Source organism: Bos indicus, chromosome X, assembly GCF_029378745.1.
Source record: "Bos indicus isolate NIAB-ARS_2022 breed Sahiwal x Tharparkar chromosome X, NIAB-ARS_B.indTharparkar_mat_pri_1.0, whole genome shotgun sequence".
Taxonomy (NCBI): Eukaryota; Metazoa; Chordata; class Mammalia; order Artiodactyla; family Bovidae; genus Bos; species Bos indicus.
Window position 1 is genome coordinate 25,084,411 of NC_091789.1, and position 21,695 is coordinate 25,106,105.

General features: G+C 42.9%; 1 long non-coding RNA gene across 2 annotated transcripts in view; it reads right to left on the minus strand.

The window, feature by feature from the left end:
• Nucleotides 1-12,767, minus strand: part of LOC139180900 (uncharacterized) — a 33,084-nt gene extending 20,317 nt beyond the window's left edge. The window contains exons 1-3 of one of the 2 annotated variants that reach the window (XR_011565101.1): nucleotides 12,333-12,767; nucleotides 1,500-1,657; nucleotides 1,069-1,160 (exon numbers count right to left, since the gene is read on the minus strand). This is a non-coding gene — a long non-coding RNA (uncharacterized lncRNA). Of the gene's footprint in view, nucleotides 1-1,068; nucleotides 1,161-1,499; nucleotides 6,082-12,332 lie in introns of those variants that run through there. The other variant, XR_011565100.1, reaches the window with a different exon arrangement.
• Between the last annotated feature and the right edge of the window lie 8,928 nt (nucleotides 12,768-21,695).

Here is a 21,695-nt window from a genome sequence, read left to right on the forward strand (position 1 = left end):
GTGTGCTGCTGCTGCTGCTAAGTCGCTTCAGTCGTGTCCAACTCTGTGCGACCCCAGAGACGGCAGCCCACCCGTCCCTGTGATTCTCCAGGCAAGAACACTGGAGTGGGTTGCCATTTTCTTCTCCAATGCATGAAAGTGAAAAGTGAAAGTAAAGTCACGCAGTCATGTCCAACTCTTAGCAACCGCATCAATGCAGCCTACCAGGCTCCTCCGTCCATGGGATTTTCCAGGCAGGAGTACTGGAGTGGGGTGCCATTGACTTCTCCAAGTAGAGTGTGATTCCGAATAGAATCTACTGGCTATTGGAATATAACTCTGAAGTTAGATACACCATTTTTGAAACCACCATAATACTTGCAGTAGGACTTTAATGGGATGTCTTTTTGAAATTGACCACTGAACACATACATAGATGGATGTGCTTATCTAGCTGGTTAAAAACCAAAGCCTTCATCATAAATAATAGATAAGGAAAGACCATAGAAATCTCTGTGTAATCAAATGTCTACAGAGGCTAAATTCTTAAAATCTCTGTAGTCCTTCTGGGCAATGAAAATGGTTCCTTAGCAGACATGCTAGCTCTGTTAAAAACAAACAAAAAAATCTTTATAGTGAACTGTATAACTGTATGTTTATGTTGCCCACAAATTCATATATTGAAAACATAACCCCCATTGTGGTAGTATTAGGAAGTGGAGCATTTGGCAGGTAATTAGGTTTTGATGAGGTCATGATGGTGGAACCTCTATGATGAGAGTAGTGCCTTTATAAGAAGAGAAAAATAGGCTAGAGATTTCTCTTGGCCATGTAACAATAGAATAAGAAGATAACTGTCTTCAAGTCAAAAAGAAGGTCCTCTCCAGACACCAAGTCCATCAGCAGCCTGATCTTGGACTTCACGGACCCCCAGAAGATACATACATTTCTGTTGTTTAAACCACTAAGTTGATAGTATGTTATTTAGTCAGCCTGAGCTGACTAAAACAACCATCCTTCTACTGCCCCTTGTCTGTGTACCTGTTGTACAGGAAAGTCCTGGTTTGCAGCATGCCAAAAGACACCTACCTGTACAGGAATGTTCAGTCATGTAGAACGTAGCAGAGGCTCATAAAAGATTCTGGCCACGTATCACAAGGAAGGAGAAAATTCTCAGTATGCTGAAATTAGAAACATTATTGCAAAGAGTAGTGAACTAAAGTGTTATTGGGTGAAGAAGGGTGAGTTCTCCCTGCCGAGATTATAGAATCCTTTGACAACTAGGTGTGGTCTTATATTAGAAAGCACCTGTCAGATAGTAGGTTCCTGAAAAGTTGGTGAATCTTAAGGTAAATTGGGTTTTCTCAGAAACTGCCTTCAAGAAATGAAGAGAACTGTTATAACAAATTACAATCTCTGCTTTTTATTGAGCACCTACTAGGTGACAGCTCATGGGAGAGAGAGTATTCGAAGGCTTATGGAATAGACTACAAGAACTCATCCACATTTTGCTTCCTCACCTTCTGGGTGCTCCACTGGTAGTTAGGTAGGAGCCAGTATGCCCTTTCCATGCTTCCTCTGCCATTCAGCAGCAAACATGGAGACCCGCATGTTGGAATAGTGGTGCTACAAGATCGAAGCAGCCTGTAGCCTTGAGTCACCTGAAAGCAGAAAGTCCCTGCCAACCCAAATCAGAGTTTATGTGAACAACAATAACAATTGTGTTAAGTCACTCATATGTCAGGTTTTGTCTACTGCGTCAGCAAGCAGTTAATTTACTGATTAACACACAGCACCTATTTCTGATTTTAGGCCTACCTAAATATTTTACTTAGAAAGCTGCTGCTAAGTCGCTTCAGTCGTGTCTGACTCTGTGCAACCCCATAGACAGCAGCCAACCAGGCTCCCCTGTCCCTGGGATTCTCCAGGCAAGAACAATGGAGTGGGTTGCCAGTTCCTTCTCCAATGCATGAAAGTGAAAGTGAAGTTGCTCAGTCTTGTCCGACTCTTAGCGACCCCATGGACTGCAGCCCAACAGGCTCCTCCGTCCATGGGATTTTCCAGGCAAGAGTACTGGAGTGGGGTGCCATTGCCTTCTCCATACTTAGAAAGCTAGTAGTTCATATATTCTTGTAAAAAAATTCTAAAAACAAAAATCAATCACAATTTTCCCCTTTACAAAGTTCATTCAAAATCCATACCCCTTCTCAGTTGTTGTTCAGTCACCAAGTTGTGTCTGACTCTTGGAGACCCCATGACTGCAGCACACCAGGCTCCCCTGTCCCTCACCATCTCCCGGAGTTTGCCCAAGTTCATGTCCATTGAATTGGTGATGCCATCCAACCATCTCATCCTCTGTCACCCTCTTCTCCTTATACCTTCAATCTTTCCCAGCATCAGGGTCTTTTCCAATGAATCAGCTGTTTGCATCAGGTGGCCAAAGTATTGGAGCTTCAGCTTCAGCATCAGTCCTTCCAATGAATAATCAGGACTGATTTCCTTTAGGACTGACTGGTTTGATCTCCTTGCTGTCCAAAGGACTCTCAAGAGTCTTTTCCAGAACCACAGTTCAAAAGCATCAATTCTTCAGTGCTCAGCCTTCTTTACGGTCCAACTCTCACATCCATACATGACTACTGGAAAAATCATAGCTTTGACTATATGAACCTTTGTTGGCTAAGTGATATCTTTGTTTTTTAACACACTGTCTGGGTTTGTCATAGCTTTCCTGCCAAGAAGCAATCATCTTCTAATTTCATGGCTTCAGTCACCATCTGCAGTGCTTTTAGAGCCCAAGAAGAGGAAATCTGTCACTGCTTCCACATTTTCCCCTTCTATTTGCCATGAAGTGATAGGACTGAATGCCATGATCTTACTTTTTTTAATATTGAGATTTAAACCATTTTTTTTTCACTTTCCTCCTTCACCCTCATCAGGAGGCTCTTTAGTTCCTCTTCACTTTCTGCCATTAGAATGGTATCATCTGCATATCTGAGGTCATCTGCATATCTGAGGTTTCTGCTATTTCTCCCCACAGTCTTGATTCCAGCTTGTAACTCTTCCAGCCAGGCACTTTGCATGATGTGCTTCGTGTATAAGTTAAACAAACAGGGTGACAATAAACAAACTTGTTGTACTCCTTTTTCAATCCTGAACCAGTCAGTTGCTCCAGACAGAGTTCTAACTGTTGCTTCTTGACCCACATATAGGTTTCTCAGGAGACAGGCAAGATGGTCTGGCATTCCCATCTCTTTAAGAGTTTTCCACAGTTTGTTATGATCCACACAGTCAAAAGGCTTGAACATAGTTCATGAAACAAGAGTTAGATGTTTTTCCGGAATTCTCTTGCTTTCTTTATGATCCAATGAAATTTTGCAATTTGGTCTCTGGTTCCCCTGCCTTTTCTAAGCCCAGCTTGAACATCTGCAAGTTCACATAATGCTGAAGCCTAGCCTGGAGGATTTTGAGCATAACCTTACTAGCATGGGAGATGAGTGCAATTGTCCAGTGGTTTGAACATTCTTTAGTACTGCCCTTTTTGGGAATTGGGATGAGCGTTGACCTTTTCCAGTCCTGTGGCCACTGCTGGGTTTTCTAAATTTGCTGACCTATTGAGTGCAGCACTATAACAGCATCATCCTCAGAGGTAACTACAATTAAAAATCTGCTGTGTATTATTTTAAAGGTTATTCTATGTTGTTCCATAAATACATGTATTAAAAAATATATTGTTTTTCTTTTAACATACTTGGTAATTATGTATATATTAACCTTCCACTTACCTTTGCCATTTAATAAAAAAATGCAAGTTCTTTCCTAGACAAAGACCAGGAAAAGTTTGGCCTAAGAAGAGAAAATCTTTTAGCAATACTTGCCTCATGCTAGCCAAACACTAACAGACAAACTACAACATCCACACACCATCGGCACACTAAAAGGTTATTAGGAAGGAGTGGGGAACTGATCTTACATTTCTAAGGCTGAAGGTGGTAGTGCCAGAATTCTCCTAGCAGGGTAATAATGTTGGCAAGGCTTAGCAAGGTATTGGCCTTCATATTCCCTGCCTGGCAGAAACACACAACATCCTTATTCCCCTCCAAGGTGGTGTGTGTGTGTTGGGGGCAGAACAGAAAGCTGGTCTTCCAAGTCTTCCAGATGGCACAGTAGGAGGTGCTCTGACTCCCCCTCAAAGATAATGTGATCAGGATCCAGCCTCTTTCCCCTCATAACATTGGGCCATGCAGAGCTATGACATAGCTCTGAAGCAGAGCTATATGGCATACCTCCTCTCCACTTTCCTAGTATCACAGTGACACTGGGCCAGTGGTGAGCTAACAATCTACCCTGCCCTATAGGTTAGGTACCAAGAACTAAAAAGATCTCAAACGGATGAGAAAGGCAATGCACAGAGGCTAAGAAGAGGATAATAGAAGCAGTCTGAGTCATCCCTCTTTCCCACTCATACTGGTGAGTAACCATGTTACTTGGCAGAAAGACAAGTTTACATTGTGGCTGGGAGGTACCCAGGAAGTATGAGTTAGTTCTTTATGTTTGCCAGGACAGTGTCACTTCAGTCAAAGAGGGAGCTGAGCTTCCACTCTGTCTATAATAATGCTATGTGAGTCAGCACCTTGCTTTTGCTGAGAAGATGTTGGTGGGGACCAGAGGAAAGTTGAACGTGGACCCATCATGTATCTCAACAGGGGAACTGTCTGCTAAAAAGGAAAAAAAAAAAAAAAAAAGGAATAGGATCTAGAATTCATAATATAATGTCCAAAATGTGCAGGATACAATTGAAAAACAGCTTTCATACCCAGAATCAAGTAAAGCACAATTTGAGAGAGCAAAGACAATCAGCTGATGCCAACACTAAGGTGAATAAAATGTTGGAATTATCTAAAAAGAATTTAAAGCAGCCATTAGAAAGCAGGTTCAACAAGTAACTACAAATTCTCTATAAAGAAAAGAAAAAGAAAAAATTGTCAAAAATGAGATAGAAATTATAAAAAAATAAACAGAAGATATAAAAGTGAAAAATACTGTAGCTGATATAAAAATCTTGTTGGATGGGCTCAATAGTAGACTGGAGATGACAGAGGATAGAGTCAGTGAACTTGAAAAGAGAACATAGAAATTACTGATCTGAAAAGTAGAGGGAAAATACTCTGACCTTATCTAATCATCAAAATCTAGTCTGAAGACTTTTACTTTGGAAAACATGGAATATATATGTATTTTCTTATTATTCCTGCTGTGAACAACTAAAAATCCTAGACATTATATTCAAAACAAATATAAAAGGACTCTGAAAGGTGAAAAGAATCAACCAGACTTGCTAAGGGCCTAGGAGTCTGAGGAATGGCAAAGAGGTGAGTTCCCTGAGTTTCTTCTTGCTTCGTAAGTCCCAGTCGTGGAGCTGAAGAAACCAGCAACCAGGAAATGCCAATAGATGCAGACAAAAAGAAAAGTCCCGGCAAAATCCTGCTTTCTCTAGCCTAAGGACAAAGAAAGGGGCAGCTTAGTAGGACAGAAACCTTTTAGACAGTAACTGCTCTATTCCAGCCAAACGCGGCACAAGTAACTGTGGTGTCATCCCTGCACACAACAGCCAAGGCTGAGTGGGGAGCATAGCCTTCTATCTTCACAGGCCTGTAACAAAGCAGCCCCAACTCCCTTGCCAGGGTGATGTCAGAGAAGGGCTAAAGGAAACTGGGGACTGTCATCACCACTGGACAGCAAGAGACCACTTATGGGCCTGGAATTTTACCCCATTCAGGGTAGAGAATCTGAGGGAAACTCCAATGCTCAGATGTCAATGGAAGCCAAATTGGGAATCTGAACTTGTTACCTGTCAGTAACAAGGTGGTGTCACTCCTCCTTCCTGTGCCAGAGTCAGAGAAAGCCAGATAAAACAAAACTTTAAACAAGATTCAGGGTCTCATAACACACAAAATGTCCAAGTTTCAACTGAAAATCATCATACCAAGAACTAAAAAGATCTCAAACTGAATGAGAAACGCAATGCACGGAGGCTAACAACTAGGTAGTACAAATGTTAGAACTCTCTGCTGCTGCTAAGTCGCTTCAGTCGTGTCCGACTCTGTGCGACCCCAGAGACGGCAGCCCACCAAGCTTCCCAGTCCCTGGGATTCTCCAGGCAAGAACACTGGAGTGGGTTGCCATTTCCTTCTCAAATGCATGAAAGTGAAAAGTGAAAGTGAAGTTGCTCAGTCGTGTCCGACTCTAGCGATCCCATGGACTGTAGCCCACCAGGCTCCTCCGTCCATGGGATTTTCCAGGCAAGAGTACTGGAGTGGGGTGCCATTGCCTTCTTCGTAGAACTATCTAATAGACTTCAAAGCAGTCATCATAAAAATGTTTCAGTGAGCAATTATGGACATGATTAAAACAAATGAAAAAATATCTGCAGAAAAGATATATAAAGTTTTAGCAAAGAAATAGATGATATAAAAAAGACTCAAAATCAGGGGACAATTTAGATATTCTAGATTAGTTAACGGAGAAGGCAATGGCAACCAACTCCAGTACTCTTGTCTGGAAAATCCCATGGACAGAGGAGCCTGGTGGGCTGCAGTCTATGGTATCGCTGAGGCTCGGACATGACTGAGCGACTTCACTTTCACTTTTCACTTTCATGCATTGGAGAAGGAAATGGCAACCCACTCCAGTGTTCTTGCCTGGAGAATCCCAGGGACTGGGGAGCCTAGTGGGCTGCCGTCTCTGGGGTCGCACATAGTCAGACATGACTGAAGTGACTTAACAGCAGCAGCAGATTAGTTAAACAAACTGCCATATATCTGTACCATGGAACACTACAAAGCAATATAAAAGAATGAACTATTGATAAACAAGAACTTGGATAGTTCATGGGGTCACAAAGAATCAGACATGATTGAGCAACTAAACTGAACTGAACTGAAAGGAGCAGAATTATTTAAGAATCATACATAGGATTTATATCATGAAGTGGCAAAGATCAAGCTGGTTTCTATAAAAGTCAATTCATGGAAATAGAGAAAAATAGAATCTATTCTAAGCAAGAATCCCCTTTCTGGAATGCCCTGGTGGTCCACTGGTTAGGACTCCACACTTTCACTGATGAAGACCCAGGTTCAATCCCTAATTGGGAAACTAAACTAAAATCCTACAACCTGTGCATTTTGGCCCAAAACAAAACAAAAACAGCCTTCTCCCAAAAGACTCCTTTTCCCAATAATTGCACCAAGAAGCCAAACACTTTCCATTATGGAGAGTGCACTCTTCCCTGAACAGCAGCAGTAGCAGAAGTGGTTTGTGTTCCTTGATGAACACAACCTTTCCTTTAGCTTTCCTCCAAGTATCTATCCCTTTTCCTCAATTCACTGATGTGGACAAATGATGTTTTCACAATCTTATATAAATTGCTCTGCCAATGTAGCTTCCAATCCAGTCCTTTAGGATCCACTTGTGACTAGAGTGCCATCTCTAAATCTCTCCTAGATGAAAATTGTGAAACTGTCATTATTCTTGAGAAAGCATACTAGGCCTCAGTCCAGTTCAGACACTGAGCCAAAGTTAACTTCACTCTTAACTCTGCCCCTAGACCCAGTTTTCTACCCATATCAGAATTACTGGGAACAAAAAGGATGATATTCCTGTCGCCAAAGCTCCTGAAATACCTAAAGCTAAACTTTCATATATGTTTCAAAGAAGAATTTTAAAAGTGTCCCTGAGGGGCATGCCAGAAATGGTATGTTTAGCCATGGGTCACATAATTATTGCCTAATTAATTTAAGGTTGGGCCACAGTTCTTGTAACCATCTCCAACAAAAAGGAAGCTCCCAAGGCAGTTGGGAGGAGCATCTGGAACAATGAGGTTAATGACAGAAACTTCTGGGGAAGCCATCTATCATGGCAGGAAAGTCCAAAACACAATGCTTCAGGGGCCGGATTTATGTTAACAACACAAATCACACAGTTGTAACCAACTCTCCAAACATGTTAGAGAGGGTAAAGTGAAGCTCCTCAGAGGACTACTAAGGTAGTGGTTTGAAGATAATATATGACCATGACAAAAAAACTCAGGAGTCTCCTGGAGAAAACAACCATCAGTTCAGGGCCACAGCAAAGATATAAATATTTTATATCATGCTGTGTCTAAAAAAATTTTCTTGGATTTGCAGCAACCAGCACCCCTTCTTATGTAACTTCCTCCAAATAAATGTTCAGAAATTTTATAAATGGCTGAGGCATTCGAAACAGACAGCAAGAGAAACTGAAAGCCAGGACCCCATGAACACCCCCACATGAGGCAAAAGGTGGTCTAAATCTTTCATTTTTACCTATGCAAAACTGCCTGTGATGATGTTGCTGCTGCTAAGTCACTTCAGTCGTGTCCAACTATGTGCAACCCCAGAGACAGCAGCCCGCCAGGCTCCCCAGTCCCTGGGATTCTCCAGGCAAGAACACTGGAGTGGGTTGCCATTTCCTTCTCCAATGCATGAAAGTGAAAAGTGAAAGTGAAGTCGCTTAGTCATGTCCAACCCTCAGCGACCCCATGGACTGCAGCCTACCAGACTCCTCCATCCATGGGATTTTCCAGGCAAGAATACTGGAGTGGGGTACCATCACCTTCTGCAGTGAGATGTTAGAGAGTACCAAAAAATAAAAACAATTTAAACCAAAAGAACGGAGAAGGCAATGGCATCCCACTCCAGTACTTTTGCTTAGAGAATCCCATGGACGGAGGAGCCTGGTAGGCTGCAGTCCATGAAGTCGCTAGAGTCAGACACGACTGAGCGACTTCACTTTCACTTTTCACTTTCATGCATTGGAGAAGGAAACGGCAACCCACTCCATTGTTCTTGCCTGGAGAATCCTAGGGATGGGGAAGCCTGGTGGGCTGCCATCTATGGGGTCCCACAGAGTTGGATAGGACTGAAGCAACACAGCAGCAGCAGCAGCAAACCAAAAGAAAAAGAAGGAGAAACAAAAATTGTAAAAACATCATCTTGAAACAATCACTGGATTTGCCTTTCTCTTCCTGTGGAAGCAGTCCATGGGGTTGCAGAGTTGGACACTACTGTGCAACTGATACTTTCACTTTTCCTGTGGAAAAGAGTTCCGAGTCAAGAATCTCTTTTACAGATCTAACAGCTCATTTGTTGTCACTAAATTGCAGTTTTTGAAAAGAACCATCTTTTCTTGGTACCAAGACACAGCAATGTGGAAGTCCCAAATGACAATGACCCTATCCTATTAGTAGACCAAAAAAAAAAAAAAATGATTTAAACTTTCATTTCAGGCAAGAATCTCTCTAAATTGAAAATCAGTTCTAGATACTAAGGAGGGCCTAGGCATAAAACAACGTTTTAGAGTAGCTGTAAATTAAATTATTTTTAATGCCTCTTTCTTACACATTTACTGAGCTGCTGCTGCTGCTAAGTCACTTCAGTCGTGTCTGACTCTGTGCGACCCCATAGACAGCAGCCCACCAGGCTCCCCTGTCCCTGGGATTCTCCAGGCAAGAACACTGGAGTGGGTTGCCATTTCCTTCTCCAATAAATGAAAGTGAAAAGTGAAAGTGAAGTCACTCAGTCATGTCCAACTCTTAGTGACTCCATGGACTGCAGCCCACCAGGCTCCTCCATCCATGGGATTTTCCAGGCAAGAGTACTGGAGTGGGGTGCCATTGCCTTCTCCGATTTACTGAGCACCTACCATGAATTAGGCACTAATCATAGCTAAATGTACAGTTACAATTCACAAAAAAAGATGTATAGTCACAAAAAATGTACAGGCATTAAATTTTACAATTCATACCATTAAAGGGTTCACTGTAGAGTAGAAGAGGCAGATATATAAATTAGTTCTCATAGTACACTGAGAGAGTTGTTATTGACTGAAGAAACATAGTGTTATGGGCACAGAAGAGCTAATGTTTGGAGCACTGGGTCACAGAAGAAATGATGCTGTTGCAGAATCTTGACAAATGATTATAAGTTGGACAAGAGAAGTGAGGACATTCTAGACAAAGAAAATAGTAGATTTGTAAAGGGCACAAAAGTCTGAAATAAAATAATGTGTTCAGGAAAAATAACATGGTTTTTCTGGTAGGATGCATAAAATACATAAGAGGAAGGAGCATAAGATTTTTTAAAAGAGAAGACAGTGTAAGGTAGAGCATATTGATGAAGCAAGAGTCAGGCATTCTCAATAGTTCTACTTCTGAGCCCTCACAAGAATAGCTCTTAACAGTCCATTCACTGGCAAGGAAGACTTTTTCTAGCATGCACCTCTAGACTCTTCCATCCTCTGCCCCATTACTCAGTTACAAAGCCGCCTCATTTTTTTTTTTTTTTTGTTACAGCAGCAATAGCACTTCCAGTACCAATTTTCTATCTTAGTCTGTTCTGTCTGCTATAATAAAATACCACAGACTGGATGGCTTTAAACAACAGAAATTCATCTCTCAAAGTTCTTCTGGAAGCTAGAAGTCTGAGATCAGGTTTCAACAGAATGCCCTTTTCTAAGTTACAGACTTCTCATATCCTCATAAGCTGAAAAAGGGCAAGGAGGCTCTCTTGGGTCTCTTTTATAAGATCATTAATTTCATTCATGAGGGCTCTACTCTTAAAAACTCATCATCTCCAAAAGGCCTCACCTACTAATACCATCACATTAGGCATCAAAATTTCAACATGTGAATTTTGGGAGGATGCAGACATTCAGACCATAACACCCTATTTACAGTATGGAGAACATCTGGAGGGTGGCAGGAGTAAAAATGGGGAGTTTTCAAGGAAATATTTAAACAGTAAAGGGATACAGTATAATAGTTCATAAGAATCTGAACTAAAGTAGTAGTGGGAATGGAAGAGTTGAAATATTAGACTATACTCACCAACACTTAGTTTGGTCACCATATTAATTTCAGTCATTCAGCAAGTATGTAATGGCACATCATTGTAGTTTTTATCTGCCTATTCCAAGTTATTATGTTGGGAATCTTTTCATGTGCTTATTGTCCATTCACATAAACTATTTGCTGAATGTCTGTTAATTTTTTTTTTTTTACTTTTTATTGCATTGTTTTCTTGAGTTTTGAGAATTTTCTATATACACTGGATACAAGCCCTCCATTGAACACATGGTTTTCTAATATTTTCTCTTATCCTTTCATTATCTTAACAATATTTTGGAGAGAAGTTTTGTTCTTATTGAAGCCAACCCTATCCATTTTTAAAAAATTGATTTGGTGTTTTGGTATTATATCTAACAAACTGTTGTCTGGCTTGCCGTGTGCGCTAAGTCGCTTCAGTTGTGTTCGACTCTTTGAGAACCTGTGGACGGTAGCCCACCAGGCTCCTCTGTTCATAGGATTCTCCAGGCAAGAATACTGGAGTGAGTTGCCATGCCCTCCTCCAGGGGATCTTCCCAACCCAGTAATTAAACCTGCGTCTCTTATGTCTCCTGTATTGGCAGGCCAGTTCTTTACCACTAGTGCCACCTGGGGAGCCAATAGTCTGGCCTAGGACCTCCCCCCCCCCCCACCCCCCCAGCCCAAATTTCTCTTTCATGCTTCGTTTTAGAAGTTTCATACTTTCAAGGTTTACATTTAGGTCAGTGTTTCATTTTGAATTAAATTTTGTATTGGCAGATTCATGTTGAACTCCGGGAGTTGGTGATGGACAGGGAGGCCTGGAGTGCTGCGATTCATGGGTCGCAAAGAGTCAGACAGGACTGAGCGACTGAACTGAACTGAACTGAAGGCAAAACAATACAATATTGTAAAGTAATTAACCTCCAATTAAAATAAATAAATTTATATTTAAAAATATCCAGAAATAAAGACTTATAGGATAAAAAAATTTTTGTATATGGTATTTTCTACTTTCTTTTCTGGACTCCGTATTTTCTTCCATTGGAGGATTTGTCTATCCTGATGCCAATTTGTTAGGTAACAGCGCAGTGGCCTCGCCCGCCGGCTCGCGAGCTTCCTCCACCCGTGCGGCGCGGGATGGGACGGAGGGAGGGAGACATCCGGAGGCCAGTCCCTCCGCGCGGAGACAGGGTATTCCCGACGGCCGGCTGTCGGGTCCGGTGGTCTTTCCGGTAGGGGAAGGAGAGCGAGAAGGTGGAGGGCGGCGTGAAAAGGGTCTTCGGGCGGGAAGGCGGCTCCTCGCCTCCCGTTTCCCCCGCCCCGTCGCCCTCTCCGCGCCTCCTCCCACCCCGTCCCCGCCACTCGACCCGCACCCCCCGCCCTCCGCAACGCCTGGCCTGCCCAGGTGGACCCCGGCCCCGGGATGTCGTCTCCGGTGGCGTCTCTCTTCCGCCCGACCTCGGCTACATACCTCGAGGCTGGGGGGCCGAGGTTCCCCCGGCTACACACCTTCGCCTCTGGCGGTGGCCAGGACTGTCCCCGGTCGTGACGGCACAGTCCGGAGCGTCCGGTGCATCTCGCAGGCTGCGCGGCGGGGCCGCTCGCCTGCCGGTCGCCGCCGGCCCTGGACCAGTCTTCCCGGCCGGTCGTCGCTTGTCCTTTGCTCTGCTCTCCGCCAGGTCGCCAGGCGCCTCTCCCCGCCCTCCGAGCCTGGGGAGTGCCCTCCGACCGGCCGGCCGGCTCTCTCGCGCCCTTCCTCTGTCGTGCTCCTGCCCGACTGCGCCACGCTTCCCGTCGGAGCGTCCCTCTGCCCTCGGTGGCAGGGGAAAGGGTGCCTGGGACGTGGGTGCGGGGACGGGCCACGGCTGTGGGGGAAGAGGAGGGTGCCGTCTGGGCGCGCGGTGGGGTTCTGCTCCTTTTCGGGGTTGAAATGGGGGTGGGGGGGGGTCGTCGGGGCTGGTGGCGGCGGCTGTAGGGACTCCAGGCGGCTGTTGGCCAGGGCCGGGCAGGCCCCGCGTCACGGGCTGGTAGCGCCCGAGGCCCGCGGGCGGAGGCGGTGGTCAGGGTCTGGGCCGCGGGCCCGTGGGGCACCACGCCCCGCCTCGCCCACCTCCCCCTTTCCAGGTACCTAGCGCGTCCTGGCGCGGAGGTTTCAAGACCCCTGGGTGGGGGCGGGGGGCGTCGCCCGTCTACCTTGGGGTCTGGGAGGTCGGGCTCTCCCTCCGGTCTCCCCCGGACTGCACCGCCCCCAGGGGCATGGTCACCCCTGCCGCGGCCGTAGGGAGTTTTTTCTTTTGGGGGGCGTTTCCCGAGTGGCGCTAGCGGTAGAGAACCCGCCTGCCAATGCAGGAGACCTAAGAGACACTGGTTTGATCCTTGGATCCGGAAGATCCCCTGGAGGAGGGCATGGCAACCCCCTGGAGTATTCTTGCCTGGAGAATTCCCATGGACAGAGGAGCCTGGTGGGCTTCAGTCCATGGGGTCGCAGAGTATGACACAACTGAAGTGACTTAGCACCCAGGCATATGCCAATGCCATGCTTTATTGCTTAATGTAATTTTGTAATAAATCTTAATATCAGGAAATATTTTGCAACTGTATTCTTCTCTTTTAAAGTTATTTTGATTGGCTACTCTAAATCCTTTGCATTTCCACATGAATTTTATAGTCAGTCAGGAGCTACAAAATTTTTACTGGGAGTTTGGGTTTGAATTGAATCTATAGATTAAGTTAGGAAGAATCAACATCTTAACAATATTGAGTCTTCCAACCCCATGAATATGAACTATATTTCTACTTATGGGGTTTGCTTTTAAATTTCTTTCACCAGTGCTTTGTATATTACTACATACAGATCTTGCCTGATTTTGTAGATTTACATATAAACACTTTACTTTTGGGTGGTACTGTAAATGACATTTTTTTAATTTAAAAATTTAATTTCCAGTTTCATTGCTTGTATATAGAAATGCCATGACTTTCCTATATTGTCTTTGCACTAATTTGTATCCCACAATTTTGCCCAAGTATACTGGAGTGGGTAGCCTATCCCTTCTCCAGCCGATCTTCCCAACCGGGGAATTGAACCCTGGTCTCCTGCATTGCAGGTGGATTCTTTACCCACTGAGCTATCAGGGAAGCCACAACTTTGCTAAACTCACTTAGTTCTAGATATATTTTTTCAATTTCCTTGGGATTTTCTGTATAGACAATCAGATTATCTGTGAATAGAGATAGTTTAAATAATTCCTTTCCACCATGTTATGTATTTTATTTCTCTTGCCTGATTGCACTGGCTAGGTCTTACTTTTATTTTTAAGTAAAAATATTAATATTCAGAGTTGTAGGATTAATTTTCAACAATACATTGGCAAGGTTTCTAGATATTACTGAATGATATGAGACTGATTATTGAAAGGGACTCCAACATTTCTTGGAGGGGGTTCCATTGTTGGTTAAGGAACCAGGGTAAATTTGTTGATGTTTCTTAGTGAGACAAGAGTCAATAGTAAAGTCAGCTCTCTGGGTCAGAGAGGAAACTGCCGAATTTTGGGGGAGGTGATATGGTACAGATGTAATATTGCACTTCTAAATGCGTAGGTGATATTGCAAGGCACCCGTTTTCTCATTTGGTGCTTAGGATAGCTTACGGATGTTGGAATTACTAAATTCTTTTACATACGAGGCGAAAATTGGACTTCAGAAAGCAGAATGTTCTACCTAAGCTTACATGGCTTTGTGAGTCCTCATTCAATGCTCTAAGAATCACTCATCTATTTAGAAATCCCAATTTATGAATTGAGGGAGCTCTGGCCTCTTCTCTAATTGCTGGGACAAGTCTATATTATGGGGCAGTTTTACATATTGTCCTGCTAGTGTACAAGCGTTGGAATAGAAGTTTCTGACAAACTATCCTCTTGCTTTTATGTAATCAATTGCACATCAGGGAGTTGTACTTTTTCTGACATTTGACCCTTTAAAAACGACACTATGAGTACTTGATTCTTTGATAGCTAGGCAGATAAATGATTTCCACTAAGTTATTCTCCTGCCCTGTCACTCCATAGTTCTGACTGCGTAGAAAGTTCAAGGACACAGAAGCGCTTCTGATGCGTGAGGCTTTCAAACACACAGTCTAGGGACATCAGAGTTAGACTTCAGCTTGCTAACAGGTATAGAAAATGCCACAGCTAGTGTGTTCCATTTCCATTCTTGAAACCTCCAGATACACTCTGGGTTAGTTTGTGTATGATTGATGTCTTTGCTCCAGTGATATTGGCTTCAAATAGTAGTCCAGGTGTGTCTCTTTTTGGCAAAAGCCTTCATAAATCCCACTTCCTTTGTGTTCTGACCTCTTTTTGCACCTTTAGGACAGCACTTCTCACTGCACTGTAAAAGAGTTATAGTAGAGATATTTATGTTTCAAAGCTTCTGCCATCCTTTCCCACCAGGCTGTGTGCTTCTTGAGAATAGGATTCCTATATTATTGATCATTGTATCACCTATGTTGAGAGCAGGCCTACCTAGAACAAAATTGGGCACTGAATAAATATTTGGTTAATGGAATTGAAGAATAGTTTTTTTGGTTCTTGATATGAGCAGCAACAAAATATCCTTTCAGGTTATTTCCATTATGAGACTTGCTTTCTGAATAGTTAAGCAGAGGGTAGTATGGAACTTGGATTGTAGATACCTCCAAGCTATGCTTCTAGCTACCCTAAAAGGAAAAGAAAAGTAGGGATTGTTTCTCCAGTTGAGTTGTCTCTGGTTGGGGCATGCTCCTTACACCTCACTGGACCATATAGTCATATGCCCCACAGTATATATTCCACAGAATAACTTAGTGGAAATCATTTATCTGCCTAGCTATCAAAGAATCAAGTACTCACAGTGTCATTTTTAAAGGGTCAAATGTCAGAAAAAGTACAACTCCCTGATGTACAATTGATTACATAAAAGCAAAAGGATAGTTTGTCAGAAACTTCTATTCCAACCCTTGTACACTAGCAGGACAATATGTAAAACTGCCCCATAATATAGACTGGTCCCAGCAATTAGAGAAGAAGCCAGAGCTCCCTCAATTTATAAATTGGGATCTCTAAATAGATGAGTGATTCTTAGAGCATTGAATGAGGACTCCAAAGCCATGTAAGCTTAGATAGTACATATGCTCTACAGTATAAAAGACAAGGCCCCTGTCCTTAAAGAGCTTCTATTCTAGACAGATAATAAGAAAATAACCCAATAAAAAAAAGAGAAAATAACCCAGAAAACAAACAAAACTATAATTACAGGTTGTTTTGATAGGAAAGTAATGAGCAAAACAGTGTGTTAGGGTGTGGTAGGGAAAAGGTTGGTTGCCTTGGAATGACTTCTCAGGAAAGACCTCTCTGAAGACATGATGTTTGTCCTGAGATTGGCATATTCCAAAAAAGGCCAACTACATGAGGAGCTGATAAAAAGTACTCTAGGCAGAGGAATCAGCAAACACACAGATGCTGAAGTGAGAAAGAGGATTGCTTCTTTGAGGAATAGAAAGGAGGCTCCTGCAATTAAGGTGAGAAGACAGGTATAAGATGAGATTAAAACATTGGCAGGGGTCAGATCCTCCGAGGTTGTATAACCTATAAGAAGGACTGGGAATTGTATTCTGAGTGTGGTGGGAAGCCACTGTTGGGATTTAAGCAGGAAAATGACAATCTGCTTTATGTGTGAGAATCAACTGCTGTTTGGAGTTTAGTAGACTCTGAGCTATAAAGGGCAAGACTGAAAGCAGAAATACCAATTAGCCAGCTGATGAGAGGTAATTGTGATTTGGTTAATCCTGACTGCAGTAAGGATGGAAAGAGGTGCATGGATTTGGGGATATATTTTGAAGGTAAGTTAACAAAGCATGTGTTGGATTGAATATAAATGATGAGAGAGTGGGAAGAATGATGGCCTCTTGATTTTTGGTCTGAGCAACTGGGTGAATGATAATGCTATTTACTGGGACAGGAAAGACTGGGGAGTGAGCCGGCCTTGGTTGTGAAATCTGGATGCTGGGTCATATTAAGTTTGAACTTTAATAGAGAACTATATGAAGATGTTGAGAATATAACAATTTGAAGTTCACAGAAGAGGTTAAAGCTGAAACTATAAACTTGGCATATAAGTGATAGTTCAAAGTATATCCCAGCGTGAGATTTTTTTGACAGACAAACTATTTTTAGAGAAGAGTGCCCCTCAATATGGGGACTCTTCAACAATGAAAGGCCAAGAAAAGGAAGATGATACAGCAAAGACGACTGAGAATGATTGACCAATTGTGTGTGCAGACAGTCAGGAGAGTGTAACACCCTGAGTACCTAGAGATGGGAGTGTTTAAAGAGAGAGTGTTTAAGACAGGAGCTGAGAGGGGTCCACTGGATTTGCAAACATGGGGGATCATTGGTTATCCTTTGAAGAAGATTAGAGAATTCAAGTCAGTTGCTTCTAATTTCTCAAAAGGAATGTGCTAAGTCCATCTGCTAAGAGTATGTGAGTGAGGCTATGGCATATTTGAAGAAAGATGGAAAAGTTACAAAATGGTAAAAGCAAATTTATCAGGAGAATGTAGGATTTCCTGGTACTATAGAGTACCTATGTGAGGTTTGTGACTATGGATTTAAATAGGACTTTTCCTCGAGTAATATTCAACTGCTAAGTTTTACATGTGAGAAAATTATATACTTGGGTTCAACCAAGGTTGAGATGTTACTCCTTGCTCAGAGAGATAGAAGGGTTAGTGTATAAGAAAGAGAATGATTGCAATAATGGATAATGGGATCTAATTTGGGTAAAGAAGTTGGGGACACGGAAATGGTGATGGGGTTAATGGATTGGAGGTGACAAGTTTGCTGAAAGATTGTTTGAGTGGGAGTAAGAGAAAGAATGAAAGGATGGAATCAAGATTTCAGAAGTGATACAGTTACTGGTAATGTTAAACTTGAGTGCATGCACATGGGAGTGAGTGACTTAGATGAGGCTGCTGCTGCTGCTAAGTCGCTTCAGTTGTGTCCGACTCTGTGTGACCCCATAGACGGCAGCCCACCAGGCTTCCCTGTCCCTGGGATTCTCCAGGCAAGAACACTGGAGTGGGTTGCCATTTCCTTTTCCAATGCATGAAAGTGAAAAGTGAAAGTGAAGTCGCTCAGTTGTGTCCAACTCTAGGGACCCCATGGACTCCAGCCTACCAGGCTCCTCCGTCCATGGGATTTTCCAGGCAAAAGTACTGGAGTGGGGTGCCATTGCCTTCTCCTTAGATGAGGCAGAGGGAGAGAAAACTGGAAGAAGTTAAAAAGCTGTGGTTCTAGAGTATTAGGCATTCCATGCATGTGATTATTGACATCCCTAAACATTATGACCTGAACAGAAATGGAAATGATGTCAGAGAGCCATGGCCAAAGCCTTTAATGAATGAAGAAGAGGCACTGGGAGGTCGGTGCTGGGTTCATGCTAAGTGGCGTCTAATTCTTTGTGACCCTATGGGCCATGGCCTGCCAGGCTCCTCTATCCATGGGATTATCCAGGCAAGAATATTGGAGTGATTGCCATGCCCTCCTCCAGGGGATCTTCCTAACCCAGGGATTGAACTCGTGTCTCTTCCATCTCCTGCACTGGCAGGCAGGTTCTTTACTACTAGTGCCACCTGGGAGGTTGGTTGTTGGTAGCAACTAGGAGAGGTAGCGTTGTTTTATGCATAATGGTATGAGTTTTATAGGGTCTTGAGATGTTTTTGAATAAAAGAAATGATTTTGAAGTAGTGGTGAGGAATAAGGCTGCCTCTGGCTCTGAGATTCAAAGATTAAGAGAGAAAAATATCCACCTTTGACAGCTTCATGTCCTCATGGGACAGGCAGGTCTTGATTAAGGTGAGGAGATGGAAGGAGCCTGAAGTGGTTGAAGATATAGGAGAATAGACTGAATAGGGAACATGTTCCGAAGAATTTAAAGGAATTAGTTGGTGAGTTAAATTGAGAAATATAGAGAGCAGTACAGGTGAGTGAGGCAAAGAGTATGTATGGTTAGGTGGGGAATGCATTCAAATTATAGACCCAAATACCATATTTAATTCAATGATTTGTTCGTTGTGCATATGAATGGCAAGAAGCTGGGGGTTTAGGTGTGTTCTCAACAAGAATTTGATGAGATCTGATCGCCTTGTGGCTTGTGAGTAAGTAGGTAGGCTTGCAGCTTACCATGTAATAGTTATGCAGGGCAGGTGGCCATGTGATGGACACCATCTCCCCCTAATGAAATATTGGAACCTTTAAAAGAACCAGGAGTGGAGCAGATTTCCCTTTGTGCTTATGAGTCTAGAGAAATGGTGGTATTTAATTTACTGCCACTGAGCTCTGCATAATGTGCAGCTTCTGACCACTTGGAATGTGTTTTCTGCTGAGGAATATATTATCCATCCTAAGCCAAAGAGATACCAGGCAAATGTTCTGTTTTCAGCACTGACCCTAATCCTTCAGAAATAGAGCCAAACCCTGCTCAGGTAGAGTTTTGATTGCTGGTTTTGAAGTATACTGCAAGGACACATAAGTGTTGCTTAGATTTACAAGAAAGGAAGCTTGCTTCTTACCTTCCATCACCATGGCTGGATGGCAGTTGCCATATTGGGAGGATTCCTACCCCTTCATCAGTCAGTTCAGCCACTCAGTCATATCCAACTCTTTGCAACTTCATGGACTGCAGCACGCCAGGGCTCCCTGTTCATCACCAACTCCCGGAGCTTGCACAAACTCATGTCCATTAGTCGGTGATGCCATCCAACCATCTCATCCTCTGTCGTCCCCTTCTCCTGCCCTCGATCTTTCCCAGCATCTGGGTCTTTTCCAGTGAGTCAGTTCTTTGCATTAAGTGGCCAAAGTATTGGAGTTTCAGCTTCAGCATGAAGCTTCAGTCCTTCCAATGAATACTCAGGACTGATTTTCTTTAGGGTGGACTGGTTGGATCTCCTTTCAGTCCAAGGGAATCTCAAGAGTCTTCTCCAACACCACAGTTCAAAAGCATCAATTCTTGGGTGCTCAGATTTCTTCTTAGTTGAACTCCCATATCCATACATGACTACTGGAAAAACCATAGCTTTAACTAGATGGACCTTTGTCAGCAAAGTTACATCTCTGCTTTTTAATATGCTGTCTAGGTTGGTCATAGCTTTTCTTCCAAGGAGCAAGTGTCTTTTACTTTCATGGCTGCAGTCACCATCTGCAGTGATTTTGGAGTCCAAGAGCATAAAGTCTGTCACTGTTTCCCCATCTATTTGCCATGAAACGATGGGCCTGGATGCCATGATCTTTGTTTTGTGAATGTTGAGTTTTAAGCCAACTTTTTCACTCTCCTCTTTCACTTTCATCAAGAGGCTCTTTAGTTCCTCTTCACTTTCTGCCATAAGGGTGGTATCATCTGTGTATCTGAGGTTATTGATATTTCTGCTGGCAATCTTGATTTCAGCTTGTACTTCATCCAGCCCAGAATTTCACATGATGTACTCTGCAAATAAATAAGCAGGGTGACAATATATAGCCTTGATGTACTCCTTTCCCAATTTGGAACCAGTCCTTTGTTCCATGTCTGGTTCTAACTGTTGCTTCTTGACCTGCATACAGATTTCTCAGGAGGCAGGTCAGGTGCTCTGCTATTCCCATGTCTTTCAGAATTTTCCACAGTCTGTTGTGATCCACACAGTCAGAGGCTTTGGCATAATCAATAAAGCAGAAGTAGATTTTTTTTAGAATTCTCTTGCTTTTTTATGATCCAGCGGATGTTGGCAATTTGATCTCTGGTTCCTCTGCCTTTTCTAAATCCAGCTTGAACATCTGGAAATTCATGGTTCACATATTGCTGAAGCCTGGCTTGGAGAATTTTGAGCACTACTTTACTAGCATGTGAGATGAGTACAATTGTGCGGTAGTTTGAACATTCTTTGACATTGCCTTTCTTTGGGATTGGAATGAAAACTGACCTTTTCCAGTCTTATGGCCACTGCTGCATTTTTCAAATTTGCTAGCATATTGAGTGCAACACTTTAACAGCATCATCTTTTAGGATTTGAAATAGCTCAACTGGAATTCCATCACCTCCACTAGCTTTGTTCATAGTAATGCTTCCTAAGGCCCGCTTGACTTTGCATTCCATGATATCTGGCTCTAGGTGAGTGATCACACTACTGTGGTTATCTGGGTCATGAAGATCTTTTTTGTACAGTACTTCTGTGTATTTTTGCCTCCTCTTCTTAATATCTTCTGCCTCTGTTAGGTCCATACCATTTCTGTCCTTTATTGTGCCCAGCTTTGCATGAAATGTTCCCTTGGTATCTCTAATTTTTTTGAAGAGATCTCTAGTCCTTCTCATTCTATTGTTTTCTTCTGTTTCTTTGCATTGATCACTAAGGAAGTCTTTATTATCTTCTTTCTTACCCCTTCACAGTGGGAGGATTTCTACCTCCCATTCTAGGGTGCCAGCCATCCACATTCTTCTTCTCTATTTATCTTTCCATCCTACACTTAGCCTCACATTCTTCCTCTAAAACTGGGAAGGGCTTCCTTTTGAGGCCATGTTAGATGTGCTTTCTTTGAACTCTGCCTGGTTTCCTAGGGCAGGATTGGACCTGTCTCTACCAGCTGTTGAACAGCCATTTCCTGATTCCTGTAATGATTCAAGGTAGAATTTTGACAGTTCTACCCCTGCTTTCCAGTCTGACATTTACTTAAGTATACTTCTTGTTGAAGTAGGCATGAATAAAGAAAGCTTCACAAGTCAAAACATGTAATTCAATGCATTTGTACAATAAAAATATACCTATTTA